Raw genomic sequence first — 6,731 nt, 5'->3', positions numbered from 1 at the left:
GGGATGCAAAGTTGGGGGACTAGATGAGTCAAGCGGGGCATTGGTTACTCTTGAGTGGATAAATGAGGCCACTGAGGAAACAGTCCATCGCAAAAAGATGTGAAAAGACTGTGCTCGTGAAATTTGCGGAAAAGGGCTAACTTCAGAATCGAGGGCCTGGGCCCACCTCGCCGGTTTCTGAAGATTGGGGACACTGTCCAGGGCAGCGAAAGCGCCAGGACTTTGGCTGAGAAGGAGCGTTTGCCTTTGGGGGCGGGTTTTGGCCTCTATTTTGAGACCTGAGTGCTGTAGGTGAGACAGGAAGGCTATTTGAGGGGAGTCTCATACTAAACTCGGGGTTTCCACGCACATCTTTGCGGTGCGGCTGCCCACCTGTCCGTCTGTTTTAAACTATTGGGTCTTGGACTGTGTCTTCATGTAACGCACTGGGATAAGGTCTGGTGTGGGAGAGTAACCAAGAGAAGCAAAGCTGCCGGCTAACCGGAGTAAGGGAGTAGTCAGTACTCAAGGAGACTGGGGGAAAGCGCATTTATGGAAAACCGGGCGCTGTGGGGCAAGCCTGTAATCCCAGCGGGTCTGGAGCCTGAGGCAGGAGTATCATACGTTCAAAGACAGCCTCGGCAACTTAGCGAGACATAAAAACTGCAAAGGAACAGGGATGTCTAAAAAAACTATATGATGGAGCACCCCTAGGTTCACATTCCCCAGTACAAAAAAAAAAAGAGTTTGTAAAGGGCTAGGGATGTAGCTCAGGACTAATGTATGTTTGCCTGGCAGGCTGGAGACCCTGATTTCAGCCCCCAGCACTGCCAAAAAATTTTGAAAACAAGGTTTGGGGCGTCTTTTTAATACGGTACTTATGGTTTTAGATACTGTGCAGTTTGGTTCCTAGGCTCAAATTGACAATTTAGAAAGACCCTGTTTCAAGATAATAAAAGGGTTTTAAATATTTAAACTCTAAAGAGCCTGCTACCATTTGAGGAAGACAAAAATACAAAATCAACTGGTTGCTATAATGGAAGTACAAAAAGTAATGAGAGCATAAAGTGAAGTCTATCTTGGATGGAAGAATCAGGACAGGTCTTAAAAAAGTTATCCAGCTGGGCATGGTGGCACAGGAGGCTGAGGCCAGAGGATTCTGCTTAAAGCCAGCCTCAGCAATTTGGTTGAGATCCTATCTCTAAATCAAATATAAAAAGGGCTATGGGAGCTGGGGTTGTGGCTCAGTGGTGGAGCGCTTGCCTCGAATGCGTGAGATACTGTGTTTGATTCTGAGCACCACATATAAACAAAATAAAGGCCCATCAATGTCTAAGAAAATATTTTTAAAAAGGGCTGGGGATGTGATTCAGTGGTTACACTTCTGGGTTCAACCCCTGGTACAAAAAAAAAAATTATCCAGCTTGGAGCAGTTAGCGCCAGCCTATTCTGGAGGCTGAGGAAGGAGGATAAATTCAAAGCCAGCCTTGACAATTTAGAAAGACCCTGTTTCAAGATAATAAAAAAAAATGGGGGGGCTGGGGATGTAACTCCATGGTTGAATGCCTGCCTATTATGTGCAAGATCCTGGGTTCATCCCCAGTACCACCTAAATAAGGGCTGAGGATGTAGCTCAATGGTAAAATGGTCCTACCTTTAGTCAGGGATGGGGATGAGGGGTCTGTATCCAAGACATGGATGGAAATAAGGGTGCCTAGGAAGTTGATTAATCTTCTTGACCTCAGATTAATTCTCAAGAAGGTACCTGTTTCCACTTTGCTAATTATAATGTAGATCTTAGACATGAAATTGTAGATTTCTGTCTCATACAGAAGCTGACTATGAGGCCCCACGTTGGGGTGCATGCCTGTAATCCCAGTTGTCTGGGAGGCCGAGGCAGGAGGATTGGGAGTGCAAAACCAGCCTTAGCAATTTAGTGAGGCCCTAAGCAACTCGGTGATACCCCCTCTCTAAAGTAAAAATGCAAAATAGGGTTGGGAATGTGTGGCTCAGTGGGTGGTCGAGTGGCCCAGAGTTCAATCCCTGGTTACACCCCCCCCAAAAAAAAAAAAACTATGAAACTACCAATTTATTGTTTATTACTCTGTAGTCAATGAACCAGTTTTGTTTACAACCTTATTCTGGATTCTTTTTATTCCTGTAAATACCTTGTTCCTTAAATGTTCATAGAACAAACTTTACTATTTTACTGGTTTAGTCAATTGAATTAAATATTTGGCTTACTATTTGTGTTTGGGGGGGAGGCTTTTCATTTGTTTTTAAATTCTATTTTGACAGCCTTATATAAGGATCAACAGAATCCCCACCCAACCCCATCCACCCCCTTTCAGTATCAGGAAGAGAACCTCGGGTATTCTACTGACCTACATTATGTCCCCAGCCCTTTTTTGTTCTGAGTTTGTCTACCTAAAAGTTGTCCAGGCTGGCTTTGAACTTGTAATTCTCCTGCTTCAGCCTTATAAGTACAAACATTACATCTCTCCCTCAATTCTGCTGTGGGGACAGATATTTTATCCCCCGCCCCTTACATCAGAAATCTTGAAAGGTGAGAAGATGAAAAAGAAACAGAAGTATGTGTTAGTCAATGGTTAGCCACATTTTTTTTTATAAGGGGAAGATTAAGGCTACAAAATAATTTACAACTCTGCTACAGTGGTACGAAACCAAGACAGTATGTAAACAAATGAGGGTAGTTGTATTTAATAAAGCTATTTAATGATGTTGAAATATGAATTATTTTTCTCATGTCACAAGATATTCTTTTTTTCCCCAACTATTTAAAAATGTAAAATAAGTTAGACAAAAACAACAGGGTGGGATAGATTCGGTCATACAGTTTGCCAACCTCTGACCTAAGCAGCCCAGAGTGTAGCAAGATCATTACCAAATTAATGGTGGCACTTAATATCAGACTGATTGTGTACAACTTAAATCTTTGGCAATGGGAAGCTACTTTTTTTTTATTTTTTTAAGGTAGAGGACTAATACTCTTGTGCTCTATAAAGATTAATCTGGCAACAAATATAAAATGGATTTAAAATGGAGGAATCTAAGATATCATTTACAAGACTGAAACCCCACTGACAAATTCCTTTCTCAGAAGTGCTGAACTAGGCATGGTGGCACATACCTGTGACTCCCAGTGGCTTGGGAGGCTAAGGCAGGAAGATCCCAAGCTCAAAACCAGCCTCAGCAAGACCCTGTTTTTTGTTGTTTTTTTTTTTTAATATTTTTTAGTTGTAATTGGACACAGTACCTTTATTTTATTTATTTTATGTGGTGCTGAGGATTGAACCCAGGGTTTTGCACGTGCTAGGCGAGCACTCTACCACTCAGCCACAACCCCAGCCCCAAGACCCTCTCTTTAAATAAAATATAAACAAGGGCTCAGTGACTAAGCATCCCTGGGTTTAATCCCTGGTACAAAAAAAAAAAAGTGCTGAAGCTGGGCACAATGGTACATATCTACCCCTGTGAAATCCCAGAGACTCAGGAGGCTGAGGCAGGAGGATCACAAGGTAAACACCAGCATGGAAAATTTAGTGAGACCTTGTCTCGAAACAAAAATGGTCTGGGGATATACCTCAGTGGTAGAGCACCCCTGAGTTCAATCCCCAGTAAAGCCAAAAATTAAAAGTGTTATAGGGTTGAGGTTATGGCTCAGTGGTAGAGCTCTTTCCTTGCACATTGAGGCCCTGGGTTCGATCCTCAGCACCACATAAAAATAAATAAAATAGAGGTTTTGTGTCCAACTACAACTAAAAAAGTGTTGTAGCCAGGCACCTGTAGTCCCAACTACTGGGGATACTGAGGCAAGAGTCTCCTAGTTTGAAGCTAAGTGGGCAATTTAGGGAGATCCTGCCTGTTTAAAAAAAAATGCTGTGGGTAAAAACTGCTTTTTCACACAGCATTTTTAAAAATTCAGGACAACTGCATCCTAATCCATAATTTATTACTTCCCTGTCCCCTATTGGTTTATTTACCTCCCCAATTCAGGGGTACTGGCAGTTGAACTCGTGGGCACTCAACCACTGAGCCACATCCCCAGCCCTATTTTGTACCTTATTTAGAGACAGGGTCTCACTGAGTTGTTTAGTGCCTCACTAAGTTGCTGAAGCTGGCTTTGAACTCTCAACCCTCCTGCCTCAGCCTACCAAGCTGCTGAGATTACAGGCATGCACCACCATGCCTGATCCAATTCATACTTTGCTAAACATATTTCAAGGGATTTCAAGTTAGAATGGTTCTGGAAATGGCTTCTCTCCCCAAGTTTATAGTTCATAAGCAGGTTTATTCATGCCTTTAGATGTTTTCTCAATCCTTAGCTGGTAGAAACCAAGTTGTGCTGGGTTTCTTTTTCAAATTACTAAAAAGCTCAGTTTCTAATAGGATAAAGATCCAGATTAAAACCTCTTATGGTATCACTGCTTTTAGCAGAGAAATCTGCAATTTGGATTGCAGGACACTAGAAAATATTTGGCACAAACATTAGATGCCATTTCCAAATTTAATCCTGACAGTCTTCTGAAAGAAAAGAAACTACCTGGTCAAATTTAATTTTTTTTCATACCTATAGGAAGCTGAGGTAGTAGAAGTGCCTGAGTTCACAAGTTTTTGACCAGCCTGGGCAATATTTCAAGAACCCATCTCAAAGAAAAAAAAATTAAATGTAGAAACATTCTGTCATTTACAATTGTAGTATCCAGCCATGCAGACCTGAAATCCTGGTGACTCAGGAGGCTAAGGCAGGAGGATTGCAAATATGAAGTCAGCCTCATTAATTTAGTGAGATCTTGTCTGAAAAAAAAATTTTTAAACATAGTAGTATTCATGTTTTTTCTCTTTGATGTTTTTCTGACCTCTGAATTTATGTGTCCAAATGGATATCCTCAGCGCATACCTATAATTCTAGCTACTTGGGAGGCTGAGGCAGGGGGATCAAATTCAAGACCAGCCCAGGCGATTTACTAATACTGTCTCAAAATATGATATAAAGCGGGCAGGGGTGGGGAGGGGGTGTAGTTCCTCTAGCATATGGTATGTAGCTTGCCTAGCATATACTAGACCCTTGGTTTAACCCTCAGCATTACATTAAAATAAATAAATTATAATAAGTACTACATTACAGCTATAAACAAAGTACTAAAAGAGGGGGTAACATTTGGGCTGAGTGTCAAAGGCTGAATAAGTCTTTCCCAATGAGAAGAAAAGGGTATTTCTTTTTTTTTTAGAGAATTTTAATATTTTTTTTCTTAGTTTCCAGCGGACACAACATCTTTGTTTGTATGTGGTACTGAGGATCGAACCCAGGCTGCAGGCATGGCAGGCGAGCGTGCTACCACTTGAGCCACATCCCCATCCCAGAAAGGGGTATTTCTGGCAGTGGAGAAAGCATATGTAAAACAGAATCAATGGTATTTTAAGGAATCTGCAAAGTTCAATGTGGCTGAGTTCAGGAGATGGTGTCAATAATACAAGATGTAAAATACAAGGCTGGAGAAAGAGGTTTAGGCAAGATGATAAAGGACCCTATATGCCTACATGAGGAGTCTGAACTTAATTCTATAGACAACAAAGAGCCAGAAGTTTTTTGTTTTCCTTTTGTCTCTAAGAGCTGAAACTGAAAGCCATCAGTCTGTCATGTGTCATTGGAATGTACTGTAGCACAGGAATGGAACCCATTAGCTATTTAGCCAGGTTAACAGGTTATCAGCAGTGCTCCAGAAGTTTTTTTATTAGGATACCAGAGGGTATGTTGTTTTGTTTTGATTTTGGTACTGGTAATTGAACCCAGGGCCACTTTACCATGAGCTACATCATTAGTCCTTTTTTTTTTTTTTTTTTTTTTTAATGCTTATTTTTTAGAAGTAGTTGGACACAATACCTTTATTTTTATGTGGTGCTGAGGATCAAACTCAGGGCCTCGCACGTGGTAGAGGAGTGGAGCACTCTACTGCTGAGCCACAATCCCAGCCCACTGGTCCTTTTTTTTAAATCTTGAGATGGGGTGTAAGTTGCTGAAGTTTTTGCTAAATTGCTGAGGCTGGCCTTGAATTTGTGATATTCCTGTTTTTGCCTCCACTATCTCTGGGATTACAGATATAAGTTACCCAGCCTGTTTTCACAGGGGTTTTTGGTGGAGGTGGTAGTGATGGTGGTGATGGTGGTGATAATTTAATTTTTTTTTTTTTTTTAAATTTTAATATTTATTTTTTAGTTATCGGCGGATACAACATCTTCATTTTGTATGTGGTGCTGAGGATCGAACCCGGGCCGCACGCATGCCAGGCGAGCGCGCTACCGCTTGAGCCACATCCCCAGCCCTAATTTTTTTTTTTTTTTTAGGAAGATACTTTTTTGTTTGGTTTGGTTTTAGTATCAGTGAATAAATCCTGGGTTGCTTTGCCACTGAGCTACATCCCCAGCTTATTATTATTATTATTATTATCATTATTATTATCATCATCATCAACTGGGGATTGGGTCCTGGGGCATTTTACCACTGAGGTCTTTTTTTATTTTTTATTCTGAGACAAGGTTTCTCTAAGTTTCCTAGGGCCTTGCTAAATTGCTGAGGCTGGCCTTGAATTTATAATCCTTCTGCCTCTGCCCCTTGAGTCACTGGGATTATAGACAGTCATGTCCCCCCACACCCAGCCCTTATTTCTTTTTTCTTTTTATTTTTTGGGGGGTACCGGAGATTCATCTCAGGGGCACTCAACCACTGAGCC

The 6,731-nt window shown here is 41.3% G+C and overlaps 1 non-coding gene across 1 annotated transcript; it reads right to left on the bottom strand.

Annotated features, from left to right (window-relative positions):
* Positions 1-5,599: 5,599 nt before the first annotated feature.
* LOC124108339 (small nucleolar RNA SNORA54) lies at positions 5,600-5,721 on the bottom strand. Its single transcript, XR_006856652.1, has one exon. It is a non-coding gene; the product is annotated as a small nucleolar RNA SNORA54 (small nucleolar RNA).
* Between the last annotated feature and the right edge of the window lie 1,010 nt (positions 5,722-6,731).

Source organism: Marmota monax, unplaced genomic scaffold (genome assembly GCF_021218885.2).
Source record: "Marmota monax isolate L192 unplaced genomic scaffold, Marmota_monax_Labrador192_F-V1.1 WCK01_AAM20220418_F8-fsc00151, whole genome shotgun sequence".
NCBI lineage: Eukaryota > Metazoa > Chordata > Mammalia > Rodentia > Sciuridae > Marmota > Marmota monax.
The sequence above is the reverse complement of the archived record's forward strand: the minus strand, read 5'-3'. Positions and strand labels throughout refer to the sequence as shown.